This window comes from Gopherus flavomarginatus, chromosome 3 (assembly GCF_025201925.1).
Source record: "Gopherus flavomarginatus isolate rGopFla2 chromosome 3, rGopFla2.mat.asm, whole genome shotgun sequence".
NCBI lineage: Eukaryota > Metazoa > Chordata > Testudines > Testudinidae > Gopherus > Gopherus flavomarginatus.
This window is the reverse complement of record NC_066619.1, coordinates 40824803-40839114: the sequence shown is the minus strand read 5'-3', so window position 1 is coordinate 40839114 and position 14312 is coordinate 40824803.

Genomic DNA, 14312 nt, shown 5'->3' with positions numbered 1-14312 from the left:
TTGCATAGGCAACCTCAATTTTAGCATTAGCTCACTTTTGAGTCCTTGAGTTGTTTGATCTTAATGGATTTATACTAGTGCAAATGATAAGAGCATCAGGCCCAATGGCTTCCCTTGGGTGCCACGTATATCTGCTTAGAAAAGTCATTTTACTAGCATGCTGAAGGATTCCCCCTCCCAAAGACACAGTTTTACAGGGATAATTTGGAGGCTTTTTTTAGATTACATCAGATTTCATGGGCTCTCACTGAAGAAAGCAAAGCGCTATATATCTGAAGGAACTTGACAAACATGAGCACATTACACCTCTGCTTTATGAGACGACATTAAACCCATTTACTTCCTTGTCATTATGCCAGTATTCTATTCTGCACTGTTATCATTACAGTAAGGGGAATGAAAGATGTGATCTTGCTTCAGTTAATATGAATCTGTATTATCAACAGGATGCCATATGGTGAAGAAGATTATGGGTTAGAATAAGGTTAATTTATTTTTGTAACCCGATTACTGTAATGTATAGTACTAAGAAAATACTACAACTCCTTAGCTATACTTCAGCATTTTGTATTGCCAAAAATCAAGAATATAAAAACTTACTTTCTTTTGTAGTTAGCAATAAAATAGCAAGTGCATATGACCCCATTAGATAGGGCATATGTTTAATAGGCAATGTTCACATTTAGATGCCACAAAGGATTTCTGAACAAATATTAAAGGATTCCTCGCACCGCTGTAATAACTCAGATGTCCCAAGTAAGCATGGATGAAGGAAAAGTAAACAAATGATAGTGTCTTGCCTTTCATGGGTTTTACCTTTTGTGAAATAGATGTAGGAGATGCCAGCTGCAGACAAAAACACTAATTCTATTATTGCCTCTTTTCACCTGAATGGCTAATCAAAGTCTGTGGCACTGTGGGTTGTTCCACTTGGGAGGAGAAATTGAAGATGGAGCCTAGTAACTTTTGATGCAATCTTGTTTGTCTACAAAGAATGACAAAGTCCTGTTTTCCTGAACACACAACGAACTATACAAGAGAGGATGTCGTTGCTCTTGGCACCAAAAGCTTTTCCAGACAGCACCACCCAAAATCTCCCTTTCTAGGCTTTTTTCTGGGGTGGTGCTTCAGCTGCTTGTTCACACTGTTTCTTTCTCTTGTTTCTCCATTCATGAAAACACGCCCCTTTACCCAAAGCCAACACCCTGCGGAGCCCTCCACTCACATGATCAAAATTCCTGGTGGGCTTTATACTCCCTTTGTCTTAGCTCAGGCTGCCTAGTTGTTCCTTACAAGTAGCTTCAATGTGGTTTAACCGAACTCACAATATCATAAATAATAAGAATGTGTCTTCGGTTACACTAGGCTCTGCTAGTTTTTTCAAGAGCTTTTGACTTGGAACTCCTCATCCTAGTGAGTTATTATGCTTTTATGGAAAACTGGGAATTTGTAATGCACAGCTGCAGACTAATCAAGTCTGGCATCAAAGACGATTGACAAAGGGCTGATATTAAACTGGGCCTATGAAAGAGGAGAAATACAATGACTCAAAACTGGAAATTAAAGTAACCAGTGAAGAAAGTATAGCTATTAAACTTTGACATGCTTTTCCACTTTTCCAAAGCATTTAGCACAAGACTGCAGAAGGCCATGGAAAATTCTTGCAATAGAATATGAAGCAGGTGAGTCTTATGCAGTTAAACTTTGCAACAAACAAATCTGTACAGGAGCAACATCTTGTTTACTCTATACAGGGAACTCACATACTGTTTTCTAAGCCTTATCACACAAACTTAACAGATATTTACTGGAAAAAACAGCTTAGCCCTGCAAAATAGAAAATGTCAACTGGAACCACTTTTTAAATGAGACTTCTTAATCCAAACCCAATGGAGTTATAGTAACTACAGTAATGTTTGAAAAAGCAGAAATGCTGGAGTGCAATGTCTGTAACTATTATGACTTGGTTTTCTGTGTATTGTTCTGAGTAACCTTTCCCCACTGAACTTCAATCAGATCAGCACGTAAATGGTGGATGTGTGGAACTTTCTGAAATGCTTGCCCTCAATGGGAACCCTCTGCACAGCTTCAGATACAGCTATGGAGCATGCCTAGTAACTTTCACAGAACCCTCCTCTAGATGACTCTGGGCCCTTCAAGTGCCCTGGCCTGCTCTCTGCATGTGTGCAGGCGCAGAAGATTCAACAAAAAATCCGTGCCCCCTCCATTGCTTCTCTCTCTTCTTGACACACACATGTATCAAATGTTACAGTATAGACATGTGGGTTACATCAGCTCTCTGCAAGAAACGGTGCCATTCTGTGAGGCAGAGCTGTTTGCAGCATGTTCACAGAGGACGCGCATGCACCATGTTCTCTTTTATGGAGATTTCACTCTTGTTCTTGGTTCTGATGTTTGAAAGTACAAGGTTACTCTGTGTGATTAGAGAATTGCCCCAGACTTACTCTCTTGTTATACAGAGACACTCAAGAACTCCCTGCTAGATCTGTGTCTCCTTCTAATGTATCATAGCCATATGGCTGAAAGAAAAAAGTCCTTTTACTTTTGTGTAAGGAATAGACACTTAAAAGTTTCAAACTGACATTCAGGAGAATGTAGCAAAGTGGGACTCCATAGCTGTTATCTCCGTTACCTCATTGGAGCTTGTAGTTCTAGCATAATCAGATACTCTGACGTGTACCTTTGCTGTAACCAACTGCCTTGTAATTTAGTTTTACAATTGCAATGCTTTAGGAAAGGTTTATACCTTTATAACACATGACTAAAATAGGCTGAGTCATGGCTTACAGCTGGAGAAAACTACTGCATGGAGTTTCGAACGTAGCAGTAAGCAAACTCCTCAAAGCCTGTGGGCTCACTGCTGGATTTTGGAGTCAGCACATCTATTTTGGCAGTACGTGCTAAGGAGCAGCAGACATGCTGACCTCTCATGTAATCTGCATGGCCTGGGTTTCCAGATACTATTTCAATTATATTGGGCCACATAGATAGCTCTTCATCCTGTACTATCTAGTTTTAGCTGGAAGATTTGAGTTTTATAAAGATGAAGCCTAGCACAGCCAAATTCAGCTTCTTTACACAACCTTGTATTACTAGAATCTGCATCTTCTCACTCATAAACTTCCTGCCTATGAGAATCAACAAGCCTGAAGTCTAGCAACAAAATTCTGTTTGGCCTAAATCTTCAACTCAGTTCCCAGATGACTTGCTGTTCCGGGCATTGGCTTGTTCTGAGGAAACAAGGGGGAAGAAATCCTCTTCCGCAGGCTATGGAGTAGCTGCTACTGCAGACTTGTATCTGATATAGACTCTGTAACCACAGTATATGCCCTCCACAGGAGAAGGGCAGAAATATCTACTTAGGATAACACACCATATGTGCTGCTATGCAAGGGTCCATGATGGCAGAGAGTTCAAGGCCCCATGTGGGTGTGTTCCTGTGCAGTCCACTTCAAATCCTTCTCCCTCTCTGCCATAGCACAATGAAACTACTCCATTTCTGCTGCTGAGGGCTCTCCACAGATGTTGAGCCTACATGCAAAAACAGATGTAAAAGTATCTGTTCCGTGCACGTGTTTATGCTAAAGCGAAGTGACTTCAGGCATAATAATTAGTAAATTTCCATAGTTAAAATGCTACTGGTACTGTATGAAAAATGCCAGTTTTCAATTATGACATGATGACTTCAGCAGCTAATGTGCTGAAATTCCAAAATTTCAGATGATGGAAATTGATTTCTATCCATAGTGAAAGTGACTGCCGAAATCTCACTGGAATTGAAAGGGGAGGACCCAGGGAAAGAGAGATGAAGGGAAGTGAGATGATGGTGAGAATGGATGGTCTTTGACATACCAGAAATAGAAGCAAATGTTTTAAGCCATTTTGAAAACTGGGAAATCAAGTTTTGCACTGGTATTAAACATTCACTTCCAGCCATGATGATTCGTGATTGCACGATTGTCCATGCTACTTCAGCCAAGCACTGCTTCCTTGGCACGTGCACAGGCCTAAAATGAGAGTAAATGCTAGACCTTGGACTAAGTAACTTTTGATGTCATCAGGAAACAGTTTTACAGGTCTGGTTGGTCACTCTCTATGAAAGACACTTATAATTCATATAACAATTCAAACTCATTTTAAATCATGAATTTACATGATTTGTGTCATATGTCCAATGTTAGTCAATACAGTCACTTTAAGTTCAATGAAAATCGTCTCAAATTTTCACTCATTTCTGTATAAATATATCAATATAGATTGTGGTACTCCCTGCTGTGGTAATGCATGAGTCATGAAAACTGGCTTGTTGGAAAGACCACCTGATGAAACACAATAAAGTCAACACGATGAGACCCCATGTTTGCTTTTAGCTTCATTGCCATCACATTTAGCCTATGTGACTGAAGACACTCCAAATATTTGGTCTGATAGATTCTGCAGTTAGCTTAATTCAAGTAGTATGTTTTGATTTCAGAATGTGTGTAAAACCCTTCATAAGATGGATCATATTGCGTAGTAGTTGCTGGTATAAGTTTGTTTCTACCAGTGACACCAAATTCAACTGCTTGCTTACCCACTCCCCTTGCAAACATTTTTGGACTTTCTTCCATGCTTCTTCCATAAGCATGGAACGCCTTCCCTGGTGTGATCTGTAAACCTGTTACTTTCTTTAAATTCCTTTCCCAATATCACCTTGTCTACAGTGTCTACAGCAAATCAGACAATGTTTGGGTTTAGTCAGGTGGAGCATGTCAATATTTATAACAGACATAATTACAAAATTTAGAAGACAAATGTCTATTTAGTTGTCCCCTTCTTTCCCCACTTTATGTGCTGTTTATCATCTCAGATTGTTGATCTGGGACTGTGCCTATGTAAGTTCGTATAGTGCTTAGCACAATGGAGCCCTGATCATGGCTTCCAGGGGCTACCATAATATAAATGTATCATTATAATAATTTTAATTTAAAAGTACCTGACTCATCTGGTTTTGTATATACTCCTAAATCCTCAAATTGTGGATGCTGCCACTTCATGGATGAGAGATGTTAAGGTAGTGGACAGAAGGAGGAGTAGGTGTGTTTGACAGATCTTTTAGCAAAAAAACTTCAATAATTGTATCCCTCTACAACATGGTGGCTGAAACTCCTAGGTGCTCATAAATTTTCTAATTTCAGTGCACTTGCTCTGCTGATAGATGACCATGGAATCACAGAACTTGGCTAACAGAGCATTTAAGCAATTTAAACGCAACAGTCAGCTGAACTGATGAAATGTAAGGTAACATTCAGAACAGGTTATTACTGACTGATCACAATCTGAATGCAATATATTTTTGCATGGAGGGGATATGTGTGAGGTGAGCCAAATAGAGCTGACATTTGTAAGATGGATGGTGCAGGAATAGTGGTGTAGGTTAATAACTACTTTAATTTTCTGAAGTCGGGAATAACCTTGGAAAAATTCTTCTTAGATTGCAGCAAGAGGCCAAATGGTTTGTGAGTAGCTTAGTAGATATGGAGCATGTAAAGGTCACCGGTGTAAGGTTTTGTTCTTTCTGAGTTCATGTTTGCATGACTTGTGACCTGACTTGAACTGAAGGAAACCGTATGGCCAATTGCTATATAACTGGTATGGCAAGTAAAGCTAAAGGAAAGTTTGTAAGGCATCTTTATTTTATTGCTATTAAGCCAAATCCTGAAAAGTTTTAAAATCGTGGGATGGGCAATGGAAAAACTGCTCTAACCAAGCAGGAGCTCTGGGAGCTGCTACAGTAGTTATGCGTACTTATGTTAGAGAAGAGGTTACATGTTGGAATGGCAAACTCACTATAGACCTCATCAACATTTAAAACAGACCAAAAGATGAGAGTTCAATAATATCACACTCAGATGTGTATGCAACTGTTTTAAAAAAAAATCAATACAATGTTTGCAAATGTTATCTAATTGTCAATGCCTTGTGAGGTAGGTTAGCAGTAGTATTATTACAGGTAGCATACCAAGCCAGAAAGGTTAAATTACTTGACCAAAGTCATAAAGTGAGTCTGAGACAGCATTAAAATGCAAGACTTCCCTGCTCCCAGTCTTGTGATCTGGCATTTAAACCCTTTGAGCCTCAGTATCCTCAGCCTGTAAGGGTGTTAAAATGATATGTATATGCAAAGTATTAAGGCCAGCCATGGTCAGATGGGTGGGGAGGGGAGGGTTCAGAAAGAAAAAGGCTGAGAACCCCTGCTCCAGATCATTTTGCTTCTGTGAGGATACACAAGGATGGTCACAAAGCGAACATTTTTCACAAATGTAAAACTTTTTAGCATAAAATGTTATATCTCCCACATAAGTTTCACGAATTCTAAATCAGGGAAATGTAGCTGGTCTTTTTTTTTGTTTTTGTTTCTCCCAAAAGTTTTGCCCAACTTATTCATGAGCAGTAAGAGTCGTGGACTAAGGATGTGTTTGTACTGCAAGTGGGAGGTCTGATTGCAGCATTCGTAGGGCATACTCACACTACTTGGCTGAAAATAGCTGTCCATGTGCAAGCCCACCTGGGACCCGAGTACATACTTGGGTGACTAGCCTGTAGTGCCACCTGTGCTGCTGTGGCTTCACTGCTATGTTTAGTGAGCTACCTTGGGTATGACTACACGTTCTGCAATCACACTTCCTGAATGCAGTGTAGATGTGCCCTAAGGAAACAAAGGGATGGTTAAGTAGCAAGCTTTCTTCTTAGGTTAGTTCTTGCATGTGAGACCCAAGAGACAGATGATGTTGAGAGAGACTGAGATCCCAATACTTCTGGGAAGGTGCGGAACAAATATTTAAATACACAGGAACATGACTCTTTCTTGAAAACAAGAAGTGCCTTGCTAGTCTATATCAGGACACATTCCTCATTCAACACACACATAGCTGAATTTTATCTCTAGTATAACTCCACTGAACTCAGTATTAGGAGTGAGTTTGGCCCATTGCAAATCTTCATGCAAGCAGGCTGGGGCTGTTATGCATAAAAAATAGTCTGATTTTTTTTCCAATTGAATTTGTCTATCACTTTCCAGTAGTATTGACAGAAAATTCTAACGATAAACAGGTTTGTGTTAACAGGAGCCTAACTGTATAGCATATTGGAGCTCCATCTCCCTTCCTTGGATCATCTGTGCATCTCTTCAGTACCAGAAGATTTCTTATGGAGGGAATCTTTTCCAGGAGTGCAGTGTTTAGCTGTTGTATATGTCCTAAAGTACTTTAATAGATTACTCTTAAGTTAACAAGTTACAGTATGTTTCACCACTTGTGGCTAAAATGGTCAGATTTAATACAGTGTGTACATATAAAAGGACATATTCACACAAGCAAAAACTTGCATCTTTGCATACAAAATGAGTAGCTAGACAGCTAATTACTGGATTTAAATTTCATATTCAAATACTATTTGCATATGCAAAAAGATGGGTATGCAAAATTATAAGCACAAATTTTGATATAGGGACAAATTTTCAAAAATGTCAAGTCCCATTCTCTGTCTCTTTGAAAATAGGACCTGGGCTCCACTTAGGCATTTTTGAAAATGTTTATCTGTAGGTATTAGGTCCAATATACAAATTTGTTTGATATAGTAGTTTTGATGTTACTTTAATCAAGACCTCTCAGTACATTTGGAATACTGTGAAGTTAAAATCAGTTTGTTTTTAAAAACTTTCCATGAAAATAATCAAATAAGCCAGTAATTACCTGGTGATGATTTTTTATGTTACACAGACATATTCTCCAAGAGTGGATGCTATTCATCCAATATAAATAACTTTAATTTCTTAATTCAGCCATGTTAAGCCAATTAAAATAGTCATTAACATTTCTTGATCGATTTTTCTGGTATAAGATCATTTATCTGAATATGCATAACTGTTGATTATATCCAGAAATTTACCACAGAAGTTCTGAAAGGAGTTGAATTATTGACATATTAAAGTTGTTAGATAATATAGCAGCAGTAATGATGTTATCTGCGTACTTACACAGTTTCCAATGGAGTTGTTACACAGATATCATGAAATAATATATGCAGTGGCATTGTAGCTGCGCTGGTGGCAGGATAATAAAGAGACATGGTGGATGGGGTAATATATTTTGTTGGACCAACTGTGGACAGAGAAAGACAAGCTTTTTAGCTTACAAAGAACTCTTCTTCAGGTCAATCCATCCTAGCTGAAGAAGAGTTCTGTGTAAACTAGAAAGCTTGTCTTTCTCTCACCACCAGATGTTGGTCCAATTAAAGATATTATCTCACCCACCTTGTCTCAAGAATTATGGCATTTTGCAGTAGTTCTGTCCATTATTTGAAGTTCATTCCCAGTGTACCTGCATATATTAGGTTTATCTTTAGCACTTTCACAGGCCTTGGGTGGCAGGCCAATCCTCATCCACAGACAACCTGCCAACCTGAAACATATTCTCACCAGTAACTGCACACCGCACCATAGTAACTCTAGCTCAGGAACCAATCCATGCAACAAACCTCGATGCCAACTCTGCCCACATATCTACACCAGCGACACCATCACAGGACCTAACCAGATCAGCCACACCATCACCGGTTCATTCACCTGCACGTTCACCAATGTAATATACGCCCTCATATGCCAGCAATGCCCCTCTGCTATGTACATCGGCCAAACTGGACAGTCGCTACGGAAAAGGATAAATGGACACAAATCAGACATTAGGAATGGCAATATACAAAAACCTGTAGGAGAACACTTCAACCTCCCTGGCCACACTATAGCAGACCTTAAGGTGACCATCCTGCAGCAAAAAAAACTTCAGGACCAGACTTCAAAGAGAAACTACTGAGCTTCAGTTCATCTGCAAATTTGACACCATCAGCTCAGGATTAAACAAAGACTGTGAATGGTTTGCCAACTACAAAACCAGTTTCTCTTCCCTTGGTTTTCACACCTCAGCTGCTAGAACAGGGCCTCATCCTCCCTGATTGAACTAACCTCATTATCTCTAGCTTGCTTGCATATATATACCTGCCCCTGGAAATTTCCACTACATGCATCTGACGAAGTGGGTATTCACCCACGAAAGCTCATGCTCCAAAACGTCTGTTAGTCTATAAGGTGCCACAGGATTCTTTGCTATCTTTAGCAGAGGCTCTACCACTGTTCGAGAAGATTATGTGGCAAGGATTAAGAGAAACAGCCTACAAAACTTGGCAGTCTTGCAGAAAAATCACATTTTGGTCTTGTATACAGGCTTGAGAGGTGGGGGAAGATGGGGAACTTATCTGGATGGGGGAGAGAAGAAGGATCCAGTCTGGTGTGTGTGTTTGTGGTGCTGACAGAGAACTTGGGGACTGTCTGAGAAAAGGCTCCTTCAGCTAGGGTGGATTGATTGAAAGCAAAATGGTTGAAATCATCTACATTAATTATTTAAATCAGCAAGAAGGAAACTGATTTAAATAATTGATTTTAATCTCATTTTGCACTTGTACTTTTTAGTTATTTTCCTAAAGAGAGGTTCATTCTTGTTTATTTGTATAACCATTAAAACGTGGATTTACAGCTAAATATACTCTTCACACTAAAGTACTTTTTTTGTTAACTGTGAAGATAATGCATCTACACAACTTATTTAATCAACTGTATACCTTAACATACATTTTAAATGTTTTGATTAGGTTAGAAAATGGTGACCAGTCTTATTTAACATTTTTATTAGGGACCTTGGAACAAAAAACGGGAGTGTGCTAATAAAATTTGTGGATGACATAAGGTTGGAAAGTATTGCCAATATGGAGGAGGACCAGAATAACATTCAATAAGATCTGGATGACTTGTAAACTGGAGTAATAGAAATGGGATGACATTTAATAATGCAAAATGCAAGCTCATGCATTTATGGACTAACAACAAGAATTTTCATTATAAGCTGTGGATGTATCAGTTGGAAGTGACTGAGTATGAGAGAGACTTGAGTGTATTGTTGATCACAGGATTATTATGAGCCGCCAATGTGATGTGGCTGTGCAAAGACTAATGCAGTTCTAAGATGCATCAGGTGAGAGATTTTCAGTAGAGACAGAGAAGTTATAGTACTATTATACATGGCTTTGGTGAGACTTCATCTGGAATACTGTGTGCAATTCTGGTCTCCCATATTTAAGAAAGATGAATTCAAATTGGAGCAAGTGCAGAGAACGGCTACTAGGATATCTGAGGAATGGAAAACCTACCTTATGAGAGGAGACTCGGAGAGCTTGGCTTGTTTAGCCTAACCAAACAAAAGGTGAGGACAGATACTATTGCTCTTTATAAATACCTCTGAGGGATAAATACCAGGAAGGGAGGAGTTATTTAAGTGCCAGTATGGACACAAGAGCAAATAGATATAAACTGTTTAGGCTTGAAATTACGGAAGTTCTAGAACAGCCTTTCCAGGGGAACAGAGGGGGCAAAAAACCTAACTGAGCTTGATAAATGTATGTAGGGGATGGTATGAGGCTAGATGTCATTTTAAGGAGTCTCATATCTGCAACTGATAGCAGCAAATGTCTCCAATGCCCAGTGATGGGACACTGTATGGGGAGGGCTCTGAATTACTACAGATAATTCTTTCCCACGTGCCTAGCTGATGAATCTTGCCCACATGCTCAGGGTCTAACTGATTGCCATATTTGGGGTCAGGAAGGAATTTCCCCCCAGGTAAGATTGGCAGAGACCCTGAGGGATTTTTGCCTTCCTTTGCAGCATGGGGCATGAGTCACTTGCAGTTAAACTAGTGTAAATGGTGGATTCTCTGTAACATGAAGTCTTTAAATCATGATTTGAGGACTTCAGTAACTCAGCTAGAGGTTAGGGGTCTATTACAGAAGTGGATGGTTGAGGTTTTGTGGCCTGCAAAGTGCAGGAGGTCAAATTAGATGATCGTGATGGTCCCTTCTGACCTTAAAGTCTGAATCTGAGGGCTCTGTGAAAGAGATGACAGAGATATGAGCTGCATTATCTTTTGTAAATTGTAAATTCTGCTGTACCAGAGTGTGGAAATGTGCATCCTGCCCCCTCTGGGACTGTCGCCAGCTTGATTCCCTGTCCACTGAAATTGTGCAATGCCTTTGGAAGATACTTCCCCATTTTCTGGCACCAAGAACTGAGTAGTTTTGGACCTAGAAAGAAACTCTCAGAGTGTGCATCAGCCAAGTGAAGTCTGGAGTAAGTGGATGTACAGTAGAGATGAGCAAAATTTTTGGAATTTCTGTTCTACAGGAAATTCTGACACTTCAACATTAGGTTTTGTTCTAAATTAGGACAAAATTAAATATTTTGTAGAATGGAAATTTTGAAAGAAATTACATTTGGAAATGCTTCATTTCAAAACCTTTGAGCCAAATGAAATATGTTGACATTGTTTTGATTAGTTTTTGGCAAAATAAAGATTGTTTCGATAGAAAATGCCAGTTGTACAGAAACTGTATTTTCCTTTGGAAAATTATTCCAATAAAAAATTATCAACCAGCTCCAGTGTATAGTGCCTGTCTGAAGACCAGCTAAATCATTGGGTATCAGTAGTCAGCCATAACTTCAATACTAGTTGTACTACTTTACCACTTGCACATACTTTCCTATCAACTTGTGCATCATGAACTGGAATTGTCTTTAACTTACCCCAGTTTTATCCTGGTGTAAACCAAGTTATTTCAAAGGGGTTACTCCTGATTTACACCATAGGGAGAACACAATCAGGGCTGATGTGTATTTCACACCCATTTATATTATCACTCAGTTTTGGCCTGCTATCTCCTTTCTGCAGTGTCAGAATCCAGCTGCCAGAACTAGAGGAGGTCACTTTAAATTGATGTCCTACCATGTACTGGGATTTATTGTTGAATTAGCAGGGTTTGTTCTCAGAGAGATGTGGCAAAATTCCCAAAGTTAGAATTGGAAACTAGTGCTGTAACTGGTAGCAATAAATGGAAGAGGTGTCTCGTGCACTGTAACAAGAGAAACTGTATCCATTTTGAGTTCTTTTGTGTTTGACTGCTAAGGCCAAGTCTACACTATAAACTTACATCAGTACAACTGCATTACTCAGGGTTATTAAAATCCACACCCCTGAACAATGCAGTTATACTGACCTACCCCCCAGGGTAGACAGCACTAGGTCGAAGGGTAAATTCTCCCTTTGACTTAGCTATCTCCTCTCGGGGAGGTGGAGTACCTAAACCAATGGGAGAACACTTCCCATCAGCAAAGGTAGTGTTTTCACAGTGAGGCACCCAAGCTTGCGGGAAGTGTGGTGATGCAACCCCTCACTGGTCTGGATTGCACCCAGAATATGACATGTGGCTATTGCCTTCAGCTGTAATAATTAGATTATAGAAATAAAACTCTGTTGAAATGAATGGGGCAGTTTACACTGCTCAGTTAGTTTCAATCTGTTTTGTGCATTGCTGGAAGATTATTTTTGCAACCAAGCATGCTAGAATAGAAATATATAAAACATGGAAACTTAAACTCTGTAGAAAAAGTTGAAAATTCACCAAGATACTCTATAAATCCAAGTGATCGGAAGAATTTTGACAGAGCTTTTTTCTAATGACCACTCTGTATGTTGTGTGCACAGGCTTTGACAGTGGATCTATTCAGTTGTCAACACACTTGAGAATTATCTGAAAGTTACTTCTATTTGTAGAAAGACAAGACTGTCAGTGCAACAGAAAAGGTACAGGAACTGCCAGTAGGCCTCCTGTTTTTGCAGCAACCTCTCAGCTGCCCCCTTATGACCCTGTTCTACTACCTAGCCTGACCTAATGACACATATGCAAAAGAGAGAGATGCCCAGTTAGTTTCAGCTCTGCTGATTTATTTCACACTGCCTTTTGTCTATTCTTATTAAACAAAAAAACAAAACAAAACAAAAATTCCACTAAATGTAAATTGTCTTGTTTCAAATCTTACCTGTGGAAAAGTCTGTCTACCACCAGACATTTTCCTCCTGCCATTTAATGCACTTTCTAACATCTGCTTTTATTATCTTTTTGACTCCTCCATTTCTTTCACTTCTCGCAGAGCTTCTCTTCTAGGGATGTTCATCTCTGACCAGATTACACAACATACAGCCTACAAAATATAGGTTTGCAAATTTAGGAGAAGCTAGTCAAAGTGTTGCATACATTTTGTCCAGACATTTGCAAAGGTGTCTCTTAGATGTCAGAATTGTTCTTTCCCTGTCATGTATGTGTTTGTGGGATGGATATAAATACATACATATTAATATCTTCCACTTACATTTTTCCTGATGTGGTGGTATGTGATAAATGAAGTGGGGGAGGGATAAACTCCCTTTTATGGGCACCCAGGCAGCCAGTTAGCTATAAAATCCCTGTTAGTAGCTGTTCTCTACTTGCTTTACCTGTAAAGGGTTAAAGTCCACAGGTAAAGGGAGGGAGTGGTCACCTGACCAAAAGAGCCAATGGGAGGCTAGAATTTTTTAAAATTGGAGGAAAAAAACTTTCCCTTTGTGTCATTCTCTGGGAAAGAGGGGAACAGGGAGCAGTTATGCTATGAGAAGCTTTAAGCCAGGTATGAAAAATCATCAGATCATACCTAGAACTACTTATTTGAAACCCCAGATGTGTGAGTAGATTAGGAATGTTTAGAAAGATGCAATTAGGTTTATTTCTGTTTATTTCTTATGGCTAGTAGATCTTAAGGCTTTTACTAGATTTAAAAAGTCCACTTACAAAAATTAAACCAGCTTAAAGGTTATAAGCCAAACAAAAACCTAAGATCCAGATGTATTTTCTTTCTTTTTGTTTTTAATAAAATGTACCCTTTTTAAGAACAGGATTGGATTTTTGGTGCCCTAAGAGGTTTGTGCACATGTTTTTAATTAGCTGGTAGCAACAGCTGAGTTCTTTATTTTCCTTTCTCCACTCTTCTCCGGAGGGGATGTGAAAGGGCTTGAGGGTACCCCACAAGAAGGAATTCCCAAGTGCTCCTTCTTGGGTTCCCAGGGGTTTTGCATTTGGGTGGCATCTACTCTGCCAAGGTCAGAGAGAAGCTGTAACCTTGGGAGTTTAATACAAGCCTGGAGTGGCCAGTATTAATTTTTAGAGTCCTTGCAGGCCCCCACCTTCTGCAGTCGAAATGCCAGAGTGGGGAATCAGCCTTGACATGGTATAATTTATCTTTTATTGGAAGAGGCCTTGAAGTCACACGGAATATACAATCTGGATGTCGTCTGTGAGCTGAACTGAGGAGGAGATGTACTGGGGCAGGGAGCAGC